We start from the raw sequence: 16,937 nt of genomic DNA, 5'->3' as shown, positions 1-16,937 counted from the left end.
TTCCATGTCATTGAAGATGGTCATTGTAAGTATGTCTGAAGATGACCAGACATCATAAAGCTGGAAGAGCCAAAAGACAAATGTCAAATGACCCTTAAAGTTCAAAAGAGTTCATTCAGGCCAAGAAGATGACACATAATGGGAAAAGGTAAAAGATCTGCTCTTTGAAAATTCGTAGAAAAAGTGTTGCACTGTATGCCATGTAGCAAACAAACAGTAAATACAAATAGGGGGCTGTGTGTGTACCCTTATATATCTTAAAATATCCTTTAAAATCTAAAAAAGAATATAGAATCACTTTGCTGTACACCTGAAACTAACACAACATTGTAAATCAACTATATTTCAATAAAAATATTTAAATTCCTTTAAAATAATCTTGCAACTCCTTGAAAGATCTTGAAATAGCCTATATATCTTAAAATATTTGTGGAAATGTACCTAGGATTTTTTTGGTCTGTGGGGAAGGGAACTAAGGCCAGAAGACAGAGATGTGGAAGCAAAATTTTTCACTCAATAATACCCTTTTATTTTTAATTCTGAACCCTGTGAATATATTGCCTCCTCAAAAATTTTAAAATGCTAACACGAAGGGGAAAAAAGAAAGAACATCAAAGTCCCACTATTCACAAAATTTAAGTACCCAAGGTCTAAACTATAGGGATCTTTAATTTCATGCATAGTTAAATAAAATTTTCTTTGAGGGAGAAAAAATGTATAGTTAAATAACAAATTACAACCCTAACAGTGTTCCCATAATCATTAAGTATTATTTTCTTATTGATTCTTCCCTGTCATTACAAAGCCTATCCATGAAGCAGTGAATTTTGAGAAGGTACTTAGGTTTTTAAGACTTGAAGGAAATTCTGTAAGGCAACAACTCATTCACTCAGTTATTAATTCATTAAATGCTGAACTGATCACCCTCACCATGTTAGGGTAGAAAATATTCGTCCCTTATGGGCTTTGCAATCCAGCAGTTATACAGACAAACGGTAACACACACAGAAGTCCATACACACGTGCATGGACTTTGGATTCAGAATAAACAATATCTAGTCTAGAAAGCTTTGTGTATATGCCACAATTAGTGGCTTCAGTAAGTGATATTCAGAATAAATAATTTCTGAAATAATAAAGCCCATTAGTAATTTTCAGGGATCTATAAAGAGGTGGGTTTCATTATTTCTTATACATTATAATGGCAAAAATTTATTTGAAAAAAAGACTGTGGGTTTCATGATCCGCTGACCATCATGCTATAATGGTAAATAGGGGCAGCATGGTGGTAGGTTATGTCTTCATACAGAAGATGAACAAAAAGTGTTCTTTCCATTGTCTCTTAAGTTCAATTCTTCATCATTGTGCAGAGATTACTCTCAGTAGAGTATCTGAAGGAATTCACCCACTGTGCATGAGTTCAGAGGAGAGAAAAACTCAAAGTTGCCTGGGGTAGACACAAAAGACTTTGATGGAGAAAAATTTGGCAAATTTTTACAGGGGAAGAGGATGGGAAAAGATAGCAGGAGACATTTCTCTGAATAGAATTTTTTTCCCCTCAGGTAGGTTGATCTTAAACAACCTCAAGTAATTTAGCCATTTAGTTTTCAAGAAGTCTTGATACCCAAGCAGATGCTAGAAGTCAAGCAAGCAAATACATTTAGTATTCAGAGCGAGGCTGTGTTTTGACTTTCCTGCAGTGTTACATAATTAAGATAGGCATTGAGATAAAAGATAAGCAAATATATTGCTTTTCTATTGTCCATTTAGGTAGTCTGAGAGATTCTTCAAAATTAATCTGTGTTGAGTTGCAATACTGTTTGAATAATAATGACTGAGATTAATATAAAAACCTTCTCCAAGGAGCTAAAGGAGTTTTATGGACGTTGCCTAATTAGTCTTCTTAAGACTTTGTGTAAAAGAGGGCTGGGGCTAGTGACCCCATAATCACAAATGAGAAAATGTAGATATGAAATTCTAACTAACATCACTTAGCAAAGCAGTAGTCATGGCTACTTGAAGATGCTTCCCATCCCTACCAAATGTCCTTTCTTTCATGCCAGGTGTTATCAGCTTGTTAGGTAAAGGCATGAACATGGGGCTTACAAATAGAGAAACTTGGTTTGAAATTCCTGTTCTGCTTGTTATTAAACTATGTGATCTTGGACATGTTTAATACATCTAAAGCTTCTAGAAAGAAAATCTTTCTGAAAAATCCTCCTCATCTGTAAAATATGAACAGCCAGAATAGTGCCATTTTGAAGATTTAATTGAATAATGCATATAAAGCTCCAGGCACTGTAACTTAAAGTAAGTGTTCAACCAATGTTCCCTTAACAACATAATATGAGCTCTCAAATACCACATCCAATACAAAGGCCAGACCAATATTTATTTTTTTAATTTTTATTGAAATATAGTTGATATACAATATTGTGTAAGTTTTAGGTGTACAGCAAGTGATTCAGTTATATATACACACACACACACATATATATATATTAGATTCTTTTCCATTATAGATTATTACAAAATATCAAGTATAGTTCCCTGTGCTGTACAGTAGGTCCTTGTTGGTTATCTATTTTATATATAGTAGTGTGTTTACGTTAATCCCCAACTCCTAATTTATCCCACCCCCTCCTCTTTCCTTTTTGGTAACCACTATGGAGAACAGTATGTAGGGTCCTTAAAAAACTAAAAATAGAGTTACCATATGATCCAGTGAAAATTATAATTCAAGAGAATACATGCACCCCAGTGTTCTTTGCAGCACTATTTACAATAGTCAAGACATGGAAGCAACCTAAGTATCCATCGACAAATGAATGGATAAAGAAGATGTGGTATATAGACACAATGGAATATTACTCAGACATAAAAAGGAATGAAATAATGCCATTTACAGCAACATGGTTGGACCTAGAGGTTATCATGCTAAGTGAAGTAAGTCAGGTAGAGAAAGACAAATATCATATGATATAGCTTATATGTGGAACCTAAAAAAATGATATAAATGAACTTATTTACAAAACAGAAATAGATTTACAGACATAGAAAACTGAACCAATATTTATATAACATATTATGTTGACTTAAAAGGATCAGTTGCATTCTATTCCTTCAGCAGAGCCTTGACTAACTTCTGGACCCCATCTCATGCTCCAGCGCACTAAGCTGCTTCCTGTATCTCTTCATCACTGTACAACAGACTCTTATACTCTCTAAATCTTTTCTTTCTCACTTTTCTCTCTGCTTGCCCACAACACATGTTCCTCATTTTGTGCCCCATTTGTACAGGAATTTTCTAAGCGATCTTTTTATAAACTCATTTATGTTAAGTTATTAATGGTTTGAACAAACTGTCTTGGAAAGTCCCTTCCAGTTTTTTTTCTGCATAAATGAAGCAACTGCCCAAGAGATGAATCCTATAATTTCACACATTGCGAATATTTAAGGCAAGATTTAAGGATCATTGTCTATACTGCTTCGTAAGTCATGTGGGTGGGTGGGATAGGGGTTTAAACACCTACTCACATGCCAGGAACTTTATAATCATCTTTTCTAATTAGGAGCACTAGCAGTGTCTGTTATACCAGTGTGTTTTATATAGAAAAAAATGTACTTGCTCTCACTCTCAAAAGGATAACATTTAAGTCAGTTAATTATGTGATAATCTTATCTTTCATCTGCATGTATACACAACCACATACATAAGCAAGTTAATTTTTAAAATAACATCAGGAATTCAGAGAAATTAAATAATTTTATCCTAAATCACACATAACTGCCAAAACCAGTGTACAAAATTTAGAGCATAATGCTTAGCATTTGGCACATAATACAGATTTTTTTTTCATGAACTGACTGATAAGATCCATGGTCTTTCTTCTGATAAAATGTTGTCATACTATACCATCAAGCACAGATTAAAAATGCAATTTTACTTAAACCCAATTTATTACGTTTTACGTCCAAGTGCCCTGGGAAAGGAAGGCAAAGAGAGCTCATAGGTGTGTGTTTTTAGTGGAAAAGCTAAACATAAGAGTGAGATTGAGTTGAATTTTGAACATACTTAGTTTGAAATACAAGTGGCACATTAAAGTGGAGATGTCAAATTCAGGCTAAGGTTTATGTGTCTGGAACTTATAAAGGTGCTCTGGAGTTATGAACTTCAGAGGCACTAGTATACAGACAATATGTGAAACTATTCCACTAAGCTTATAATCAATAGTTTACTGCATGTATTTTACATAATATTTTACTGCATGTATGTTGAGTAGATTATAAACTTCTTAACATAATGTCTGAGGAAACAAGACCACCAACATCATTCCCCAACACTGGACTAACTGTGTATCAATTATCAATAAATACTCATTAAGTTGATTTGCTTTGACATGAATAAGCTGTGTGACCATGTTTCTTTCAACCTCTATGGGCTTCAATTTTATTATCTATAAAATGGGGGTCTGAGCTAGGCACTGTTTCCAATTCCTTGTCAAGTCTAAAGCTCTGATTTTATATATTGTTGAATTGTACTATATATCTCTTGTTGGTAGTTTATTAAATGCTTGTATATGGATCTTCAAAAGCCCCTGATTAAGTGAGATATCCTAGTTGTCATTCTGGGTGAGCAAATAAGGGCCTGACTTATGCCCTAAAAATAATTTTATTCTACATAAGTCTATGTGGACAGGAAGTATATTTTGTTGAAGTGGTTGGCTTTCTTATTGAAAAATAATACTGAATGTTTCATCTTGTTTTATCTATATGAGACAATTTATTTGAGGTGACTTTTATGAATGTGTGACTTTTCACCTATTATGTCTCAGAGAATGGAATACAATTGGAAAATACTTTCTGGTACCAGAAATTTGAAAGTTATTCACTCAAAGGAATTCTATTATGAAGAAACAGGTGATTTTTCCAAATATAAGGTAGCACTGTGAAGATGGGTATTTGTTGTCTATTTGGGTATTGCAGAGATTTCAAAAGATCCTCTTTTTCTGTCATTTCTTTCTCGAAGTATGTTTATTACTTATAGGGTCTTATCAAGTAACTTATGTTCAATGAGCCTCTGTTTTCTCACATCAAAATATTGATATGTTCAAGAACTGGTTCAAAAGGTTAAAATTAGTTTTAAATAATATTACATAAAGTTAAATGCATAATTATATGAATATATTTATATTATTTAACATAATTTTATCAAACACAGTATTTTCGTATTTTTCATGCTCAACACATGTATTTAACATTTTATTCTGTTTATATTTTAGTAACTGACACATAGTGTGTGCTCAGTGACCATACACACACACACACACACACACACATATGCATAGATATATATATCTATGTAGTGATACCCATATATATATATGTATACCCATATACATGTATATATATATGTATATATATACATACACACACACACACACACACACACACACACACATATATAAATAACAGGAGGAAAACAAAATGAGAAATGGTGTTCTGTGCTCAAAATAACTTTAAATCTTCTAGAAGGGAATTTATAAGTGAGGTAAAACAACATAACGAAGGCCATAAAAGAGGTAAGATGCTCTTGGTATTTAAAGTAAGGGGTGGTTATATCCAGTGGTGAGAAATCAAGAATTATTGGGGTGTCCTGGCCTTGGGAGTCTCCAGCCTAGAGAGAGGGATCTTCCCTTAGATGTATTGATACTTATACAATTAGTTTCTTCTGATTGGTGTGAGAAGACATTTATTTTTCAAAAGAATACCCTCAGTAATAAAAGAGCAGTGAGTGGCCAAGTCTAAATGAGAAATCTGGGAATGTTTCTCTGAGGTTATTAGATTTGAACTGGGTCAGCCTTAAGCAGAGAGAAAGGTGTCATCAAATGGGATGGGAGGGTCCAGAGTGTGTGAGGGGACTGGAGAGTGACCTGGCTGGCAGTGAGGACCTTGAACAAACACTCACACACTGGGTAGGGAGGCAGAGCAGGAAATGAACTAGAAATTGGTGTTGGGGAACTTTTGGAGATGACTTTACATGCCACAGAGGTGCTTGGTTTTTATTATTATTACCACAGAGGAACCCCAGATTGCCTCTTTTAAGGAATGAGTACTACAGTTACATAATTATCGGTGTGTTGTAGAAAAGAGACTCTGGTTGCCGTGTGAAGACTGTAATAAAAGAAGTGGCTGTACGGCAGGTAGAGCATCAAGAAGACATATCCAGAATTAAAAAATAATAATACATAAGGAAACAAACATGAAAACAATGGCGTGGGAAATTAAAGGACAGGGCAGGATGGCACACCCTATGAGTTTTCTACAAATAGAAATGAAGCATGAAGATTCAGTGATTAAATGTAACATTCGTATAAAACTGGCAGCAGATCATTAGGTGAAGTTGCTGAGTTTGTTCCAAGAGAGGATGATTGGAATTAGAGAGAGAATTGAATGTCATTTGTGTAGAGATGACTGACAAACACAAGAGAGGGTCATATCTTCAAGAAAGTCTCTTAATCTATTAAAGAAAAAAAAAAAAAAGAAAGAGAAAAGGAAGTTTGTACAGATAACCTAAAAGATCTTCCCTCCATGACCAAATTGATGCTGAGCATTTATTAAATACCAGGTGCTGTTTCATGTCCTGAAGATACAGGTAAGTAACGTTGTCAAGAACTTTGCTCTAATGGAACATAGAGTATAGTGGACAGAGATGAAGGGTTTGTACATAAATAAATATATAGACCAATAGATAGGATAACTTTATGTATCAGTTATTGCTAAAATTAAAGATGAGATGGTGGCAGTAAGGCAGAGGTGAAGTCAGACACCTCAGATACAGGTCCTTTTAGGATTCCCTCACTGAAGAGGAGGCATTTGAGCTGAGAACTTAAGTAATAAAAAAGAATGAGCCAGAAAGTGATCTGGAAAGGGCTGTCTCAGGCAAAAGAAGGAGGAAGTGCAAAGTTTCCAAGAGAGAGAAGCTTTGCATATTTCGGAAACAGAAAGGTCACAACCGGTAGGAGACTAGGAGACAAAGTTCAGAGTGACGGCTGAGAGAGGTGGGGGCAGGGATTTCTAAGCTTCCAGGTGGTCTGAAGAGATGAATCTTGTATTAAAACCCATACCGCAGCTTTCTGTGGCATCAATCTACAAAATGTTGCTCAAAACAAACAAATGGAATGCCTCCAGTTAGTAACTTTAGTCAAAGGATGTATCTCATGGGGTTTAAAATTACTTTCAATGGCTTTATGTACTCTTGAGTTTGTTTCCCTACTGCATTTCTTGCACACGTTTGTATGTATACACAGGTGCAGAAGGTAAAGACAAAATTAATTTAGTCACTAAAATGAAAAACTCCCCACCAGTGCAATTGGCTATCCTACCATACAGCCACCAGATTGGATTAGGGTAAAGGTTAATAGAGCCACTGGGTGCCAAAAAACAAAAACAAACAAACAAAACCTCTTCATGCAGTGTCTATAATACGAAACACAGCCATTTCCTCAAAGCCTAATTTGGAACTCTTTCTCCCAGAGCTGTTTTCATTTCTCTTCCCTGTATCACAGCACAGATGGCTACTTGACAGTGCAAGCAGATGAGCAGAAGCTTTTTACCACCTGTACATCCAAAATGACCAACATCAGAGAGGTGAGTTAGAGAGAAAAGGCCAAACACAGTCCGGTCCACATGCAAAGATCATTTAGGACCATTTAAAACCCACTTGCATCAACACACTGAAAATTGACAGTCACTAAAATTGATCTCAATAGAGCTATTTCAACATGTCTAGGCTTTCCTTTCAGGCATTGCCACTGTGTATTCACATCCAGGTTTCCCTGACTCTCTCTTGTTCTGAATTAAGTCTACCTTTTCATCTTTGGAATCCCAGAATGTCCTCCTGTGACTGGCGTTGAGCAGACACTCAACAATTATATGACTTGAATACACAGAAGAAGCAGGACAGCACAAAGTAACAACAGAAATACGAAAGCACCAAGTACAATTTCTCATGTTAATAAAACGTCTGTTATACCTAAGTTCATTTAAACATTATGTATCTTTAAAGATATAGTTTATCCAACTAGTAGTTTTTTAGATATGTCATTTGTTCCCATTTTTCTATAATAAATAATGATTTCAAAAGGGGTCTGAGTCTTTGTACCTGCCCTTCAATTTTGATGCGAATGTAATACTGCTCTAAAATAGTTGTCTTAAGTGTAAAATAATAATTTAAGAAAGAGAGTCTGCAATCTTCTGGGTCAAAGGCCAGATAGTAAATATTTCAGGTTAGTTTGATCATGCTATCTCTGTCTCAATTATTCAACTCTGTGGTTGTAGCACAAAAATTCTATAGACAATACATAATTGAATAGATATGGCTGTCTTCTCACAAAGATTTATTTTTTAAAAAAAGGAAGTGGGTCAAATTTGGCCAGTGAGGAGTCATATCAGAAGTTTGCTTAACACTGGTTTAAAGCGTATTATATGCACCCACATGTTGGATCACTGCTTTAGTATCCCAAAAGTGTAATTAATCAAAGAAAGTAACATTTTAAAATTCCTTGGTACATGTTGTCAAATTGTTTTCACAATCTGTAATACTAAAAATATTAATGCATATATATGGCCATATCTTCACACTCTCATTAATATATCTGTACATATATAACAATATATAGCTACATATTCACTCTATTACTCCATTTTATATAAGGGACTTGAGCATCTGCAGATATTGCTATACACCAGGTGCTCCTGGAACAAATCCCTCACGGATACCTAGGTACCACTGTATATAACTATATAACTCTGTGTGTGTGTGTGTGTATATATATATATATATATATATATATATATATACACATATATAAATGTATACACACATATGTATATATACACACATTTACATACATATGCATATGTATATATCCCTAAATTTGTTTCTTTCAAAATAAGAATAATTTTTCCTACAAGTTCTCTCAGTAGTCACATGTTTTATGAAAATGATATTCCATTTTATACTATTATTGTTATTATTACTTTTTATAAGCCATAGATTTGCTATAAATATCCTGGCTCATATTATTGAAATAAAAAAATTTAATCATTTATTTCTCTTGCTTGGCTAATTGTTCTTACTAGAATTTTCAATGCTATATTGAGTAGTAATGGCAGAAATGGTCATATTTGTCCTGTTCCTCATCTTAGTGGAAAAGATTTCATTCTTTCTTCACTGAGTATAAAGTTGGTTCTGGTGTGTGTGTGTGTGTGTGTGTGTGTTTTGTTTGTTTTATGTATGTCATTTATCATGTTAAAGACACGCCCTTCTGTTTGTAGTTTACTGAGTGTTTTTATCATGAAAAAGACATTGAATTTAGTCTAATACTTTTTCTACATCAATGGAGATCGTCAATTGTTCATTATTTCCTTCATTTCATTAATGTAGTATATTATATTGGTTGATTTTTGTGTATTGAACCATCCTTCCAGTCCAGGAATAAATCCCAGTTGTTCATGGTGTAGAATCCTTTTAATATGCTGTTGAAATTGTTTTGCTAGTGTTTGGTTGAGGATTTTGGTATCTCTATTCATATGGGACATTGGTCTATAATTTTCTTTTCTTGTATCAATAATTGCCTTCGTCTGACTGTGGTATGAGGGTAATGCTGTCCTTATAGACTGAATTAGGAAGTGTATATTTGGAAGTTTCAGAAGGATTGGTGTTAATTTTTAAAATGTTTTGTAGAATTCACCAGTGAAATCATCTGGTCCTGAACTTTTCTTTGTTTAGAGTTTTGTGATTATTGATTACATCTCTTTACTAGTATAGGTTGATTCAGATATTGTTTCTTCTTGGATCAGTTTTCATAGCTTGTGTGTTTTATAGGAATTTGTTCATTTCATCTAAGATATCCATTCTGCTGTCATACAATTGTTCATAGTGTTCTCATATTTATGCCTATAAAACCTTAGTAATTTCCCTACTTTATTTATGATTTTAGAAATTTCGGTCTTCTTTTTTTCATAATACATCTAGCTAACGGATTCTCAATTTTGTTTCTTTTGAGAGAATCAGCTTTTTGTTCTGTTGAATTTCTCTCATTTTTTAGACTCTATTTGTGCTCTAATCTTTATTATTACTTTTTTTTCTTCTAGATGTGGATTTAGTTTGTTCTTTTTTCTCTAGTCCCTTAAGTTGTAAATTAGGTTATTGATCTGAGATAGTTCTTTTTAAATGTATACATTTATAGCTATAAATGTATCTCTTAGCACTGCTTTTGCTGCATCTTGTAAGTTTTGACATGCTGTGTTGGTTATTTTATTGTTGTTGTTTTTTTAATTTTTTGGCTGTGTTGGGTCTTCCTTGCTGTGCGCAGGCTCCCTCCAGTTGCAGCGAGTGAGGGCAACTCTTAGATGCAGTACGTGGACCTCTTATTGTGGTGGCCCCCTTGTTGTGGAGCACAGGTTCTAGGCGTGTGGGCTTCAGTAGTTGTGGTGCACGGGCCTAGCCACTCCACAGCATGTGGGATCTTCCCAGACAAGGGATCGAACCTGTGTCCCCTGCATTGGCAGGCAGATTCTTAACCACTGCACCACCAGGGAAGTCCCAACATGTTGTGTTTTTATTTTCATTCAGCTCAAAGTATTTTCTAATTTGCCTTGTGATTTTCATTTTAACCCATTGATTGAGTATGCTAACTTTCACATATTTTAAATTTTTTTCCAGTTTTCATCTTATTGATTTCTGATTTCATTCCCTTGCAAGCAGAAAGATACTCTGTAAGATTTCATTCTTTCAAAATTTATTAATACTGTTTTGTGACCTAATATATATTTCCGTGGTGGGATGTGTTTTATAGATACTTGAGAAAAAGGTGCCCTATGATATTGTTGGATGGACTGCTCTCTCTCTCTATATCTATTAAATCCAATTGGTCTGTATTGTTCAAGGCCTCTTTTGCCCTACTGATCTTCTGTCTGGTTGTTATCCAGTATTGAAAGTGAAATGTTGTAGAACTGTCTATTTCTACCTTCAATCTGCCAGTTTGATACATATATAGTCTATTTTATTTAAGCTTATTTTGTCTGATATTAGTCCAACAACTCTAGCTTTATTTTTGTTATTACTTGCATAGAATGTCTTTTTCCAGTCTTACACCTTCAATCTATTAATATCTTTAAATCTAAAGAGAACATATACTGGATCATGTTTTTTCATCCATTCTGTCAGTCTCTGGTTTTTGCTCAGGGATTTTAATGCATTCACATTTAAAGTAATTCTGATATTACTTCTATCATTTTTCTTTTTGTTTTCTGTATGTCTTGAACTTTTGCTTTGTCATTTCTCCATCAAGTCTTTCTTTAGTGTTTAGCTAGTTTTTTTAGTGATACATTTTGATTCATTTCTCATTTTTCTTTTTGTATATTCTGTATTATGTGGTTACCATGGTGATTACACCTAACATCCTAAAGATGTAACAATTTAATATGAATTGACACAAAATTAACGTCCTCCACATACAGAAATTTGACTCCTACATCAGTCCTCCATCTTTATATTAGTCATAAAACAAATGACAACTTTATGCATTGTGTGTCTGACAATATAAATGATTATATTTTTGCATTTGTATTTTAAAGTCTGTAGAAAAAAAATTTTAATGGAGTTAAAATGAAAATTATGATAATACTGGCTTTACATTTGCCCATGTATTTACCTCTGTCAGGGAACTTATATTTTCATATGGTTTCCAGTTACTGTCTAGTGTCCTTTTTGTCAATCTAAAGGACTCTTATCAGTATTTGTTAAAGATCAGGTGTAGTGGTTATCAACTCCCTCAGATTTCATATCTAAATGTCTTCATTTCTCTATTTTTCAAAGGACAGTTTTGCAGGATATGGAATTTTAAGTTAACTTTATTTTTTCCTTCAGCACTTTAAATATGTCATCCTACTGTCTGGTGAACTCTAAGTTTCCTGATAAGAAATCAGCTGATAATCAAATTGCAGATTCCTTGTTATAACAGGTCACTTTTCTCTTCCAGTTTTCAAGATTTTCTCTTTCTCTTCGTCTTTAAACAAATCAATTACAATGTGTTTCACTGTGAGTCTTTTGGAGCTTATCCTAATTAGAATGCACGAATTTCTTGGATTTATATATTCATGCCTTTCATTAACTTTTGGAATTTCTAGCCATTATTTCTTCAAATGTTCTCTCTGCTTCATTTTCTCTCTCTTATTATTTAATGATTCACATAATGTATTGATCTGCTTGATGGTGATTAACAGGTCCTTTATGTAGTGTTCATTTTTCTTCTTCCTTTGCCTTCTATTCCTCAAACTCAGTAATTTCAACTGTCCTATATTCAGTTAATTGATTATTTCTTCTTCCAGCTCAAAGTTACTGTTTAACTCCTTTAGTAAATTTATTTCATGTATTGTTCTTTTCAGCTCCAGAATATTTGTATGGTTCTTTTTTATAATTTCTATCTTTTTGTTGATATTCTTTTGTTTCTATATAATTTTCCTGATTTCATTTAGTTATTTTTCCATGTTTTTCCTTAAATTTTTGAGCATATATAAGGCACATGTTACAAGATACTAATGTAAAATTTTATGACCTTGAATACTTACTGTGATTATTTAAGGACGTAGTCTTGTTCTTAGAATATATGTGATGGAATGTTTAGGGGTAGAAAAATTAAGGTACTAATTTTTACAGATTCAGAGGTTTATCAATTTTTTATTAATTAAAATGTATTTTTGGAATTTGAGGAAGAGGAATATTTAAGTAGAAAAACAAAATCCAAATGAATACAGCTTGTAGATTTAATTGTATTAAAATTTGATGAAAGTGTGAGATTAATGACAGGAAATATTTCAAGAATTGAACAACTGAGCATTATGGGTATATTTTTATATTTGTTAGCCTGGGTATTTATCTGACATATAACACTTGTAAAGTGTCTTATCAAATGAACATTAACACTGTCAGTACTTAACAAAATATAGACAAATGTCCTGTGAAATAAATTTTAAAAAATCATCAATGTATCTCACTCAAGGTAAAAATTCCAAATTATTGACTGTCACTAAATAAAGGAAAAAAAATTTAAAGCAATAACATCATTGTAGGCACATATCTCTATAGAACATATTTTCTTAATGTAGTAAAATGCAACGTCCTTTGTGACAACTATCATCCAATTCGCTATATAGGGAGCATATCTCAATAGAATAAAGGTCATTTATCACTAATCAGTAGCTAACCTCTGTGATGAAAAGCTGAAAGCCTTTCCCCTAAAGTCAGGAACAAGACAAAGATGCCCACTCTCACCACTTCTATTTAACAAAGTATTGGAAGTCCTAGCCACAGCAATCAGACAAAAATAAATAAATAAATAAATTTTTAAAAGGCATCCAAATTGGAAGGGAAGAAGTAAAACTGTCACTATTTGCAGATGACATGATACTATTTATAGAAAACCCTAAAGTCTCCAACAGAAAGCTATTGGAACCGTAACGGAATTCAGCAAAGTTGCAGGATACAAAATTAATATACAGAAGTGTTCCCTTTCTATACATTAATAATAAACTATCATAAACATAAACTAAAATAAATTTTTCAATCACATCAAAAAGAAAAATATACCTAGGAATAAACTTAACCAATTACGTGAAAGATCTATACTCTGAAAACTATAAAATATTAATTAAGGAAATTGAAAATGATACAAAGAATTAGAAAGAAATCTCAACGTTCTTGGATTGGAAGAATTAATATTGTTAAAATGACCACACTACCCAAAGCAATCTACAGATTTAATGCAATTCCTATCAAATTACCTCTGACATTTTTCCACAGCACTAGAATCAATAATCTTAAAATTTATATGGAACCACAAAAGAATCCAAATTGTCAGAGCAATCTTGAGGAAAAAGAATACTGAAGATATTACACTCTTTAATTTCAGACTGTACTACAGAGCTACAATAATCAAAAAAGCAAGATACTCAAAAACAGACACATAGATCAATGGAATAGAATAGAGAGCCTAGTACTGAACAATGTGTCTATGTCAATTAATCTACAACAAAGGAGGCAAGGATATACAATGGAGAAAAGAGAGTTTCTTCAGTAAATCGTGCTGGGAAGACTGGACAGCTACATGTAAAAGAATGAAATTAGAACACTCCCTAACACCATACACAAAAATAAACTCAAAATGGATTAGAGATCTAAAAGTCAGACCAGAAATCATAAAACTCCTGGAAAAGAACATAGGCAGAATACTCTTTTACATAAATCAGCAATATTTTTTTGGATCAGTCTCCTAAGGCAAAAGAAACAAAAGCAAATAAACAAATGGGACCTAATTAAACTTAAAAGCTTTGGCACAGCAAAGGAAACCATTGACAAAATGAAAAGACAACCTACTGAATGGGAGAAAATATTTGCAAATGATATGACCAATAAGGGATTAATATTCAAAATATATAAACAACTCATACAATTCAATATCAAAAAAATAAATAACCCAATTAAAAACTTAGCAGAAGACCTGAATAGACATTTTTCCAAACAAAACATATAGATGGGCCTCAGGCACCATGAAAAGATGCTCCACATTGTTAATCATCATAGAAATTCAAATTGAAATCACAATGGGATATCACCTCACAACTGTCAGATGGCTATCATCAAAAAGACCAAAAATAACAAATGTTGACAAGAATATGGAGAAAATGGAACCCTTGAACACTGTTGGTGAGAATGTAAATTGGTACAGCTGCTATCGAAAACAGTATAGAAGTTCCTCAAAAAACTAAAAATAGAACTACCATATGATCCAGAAATCCCACTCCTGGATATATACCCCCCCCCACCAAAAGAAAATGAGAACATCCACTCAAAAAGATACAAGCACTCAATTTTCATAGCAGATTATTTACAACAGTCAAGATATGGAAACAATATAAGTGTCCATGAACAGATGAATGAGTAAAGAAGATGTGATATATATATATATATATATATAGACACATAATGGAATTCTACTGAGCCTCAAAGAATAATGAAATTCTGCCATTTGCAACAATGTGAATGAATCTGTAGGGTATTATGCTTAATAAAATAAGTCAGACCAAGAAAGACAAATACTGTGTGATATCACTTATATGTGAAATCTAAAAAATAATACAAATGGACGTATATAACAAAAGAGAAATAGACTCACAAATATAGAGACCAAACTAGTGATTATCAGTGGGGAGTTTGAAGGGAAGAGGGGCAAGACAGGGTTATGGGATTAAGAGATACCAACTACTATGCATAAAATAAATAATATATACAGCATGGGTATATTGTACAGTACAGGCAATATAGCCAACATTTTGTGATAACTTATGGATTATAATCTATAAAAATATTGAATCACTATGTTTTACATCTAAAACTAATATAATTGTGTAAATCAACTATATTTCTATTGTATAAATACATATATGTGTGTGTGTATACATATATATATATAGAGAGAGAGAGAGTCTATAAAAGTAAAAGAAACATTGCATAAGCACTATAATCTAGCAGATAAAGTTGTTTCCCAGGAGGGTATATCTAATAGCTCTGACACTTTCCTACAGTCATGTTGGACTGGAATGGTTAGATGAATGAATGGAAGATGGTGGAACCAGGCTTCTCCATGTTGGAGTGTAAGGTTATATATAAACAAGGGAAGAGGCTAGAATGACCCATGTGGTTATGGATTTTAGTTGGAGACATTAATATGAATTCATAGTTAGTTAAAGATATAGAAGATTGGCTGTAAATAGGTATATATATATATATGCACCTGGTTACTGAACATACATGTATTTCCTTGCTCTGTCAGGTGAGAAGGCCTAGAAGCAATGTCTCAGTAGCACTGAGCACATTTAGTGACCAGATCTTGGTTTGAATTACTATTCTCCAATAAAAAGAGCCAGACCTCTTTAGGGAAAAGACTGATTTGGGGATTGAGGCCATAAATATACAAGATGAGCCTGGAGCACCATGTGGTGCCAGAAAATGTGTAAAAATAAATATACACACACACACACACACACACACACACACACACACACACAGAGTATGTCAAAGAAACACAGGAATCAAATGAAATTGCTTCAATGGCCAAAGCTGGGACAACTTAAGCATTAAAATAAATAACATAGTTTTGAATTAAAATCTAAAGTGTGTGTGTGTATATGTATATATATATATATCCATACTGATAACATATACATATCTCCATACTGATTATACTTTAATAAATTATTAAATACATAAATATTTGGGAAACCAAATCTTCTGTGCAGAAGAATTCCAAATAATTTACTTAAAATCCTCCCTTGAAGAAGACAGAACATATCTCTCCACTCAAGCGTGGGCACTGCACAATGACTTTCTTTCAAAGAAAACAGTACAGAAAGGGAGATAAAAAGAATAAGTTTACAGTGAAGAAATCTGTCAAACACTGTTAACCTTTAAAAAAATAAACTGATGTTGCTACTATAATAACTAGCTCTTTTTTTCAAGTAGCAGAGAATTGCCACTTGGGACAAGAAAACTACGATGAGCATAGGCAAGTCCGGAGAGCAGAGGAGAGAGGCTTGCTTTATAGAGGAAAGGAGGGAACTGGGGTGGCGGTGGTGGTTCTTCACTGTCCCCGGGCAGTGGGCAGCTTGTTTCTGGGTCAGGAGGAAGCCTTTCTTCCCGATGGAGTCTGTAAGCTGCTGCTGATGCCTGTGTGAGACCTCCCCCCATCAGGGCTTCCCCACTCCACCTTAAATGAGGGTCCCTTCATGCTTTTTCACACTATCTCAGCAATGTGATCAAGATTAACATGTTGATAGTTAATATCAACATGATATGATAAGAAAATGACAATTTA

This window comes from Delphinus delphis, chromosome 7 (genome assembly GCF_949987515.2).
Source record: "Delphinus delphis chromosome 7, mDelDel1.2, whole genome shotgun sequence".
NCBI lineage: Eukaryota > Metazoa > Chordata > Mammalia > Artiodactyla > Delphinidae > Delphinus > Delphinus delphis.
Note: the sequence above shows the minus strand (reverse complement) of the source record.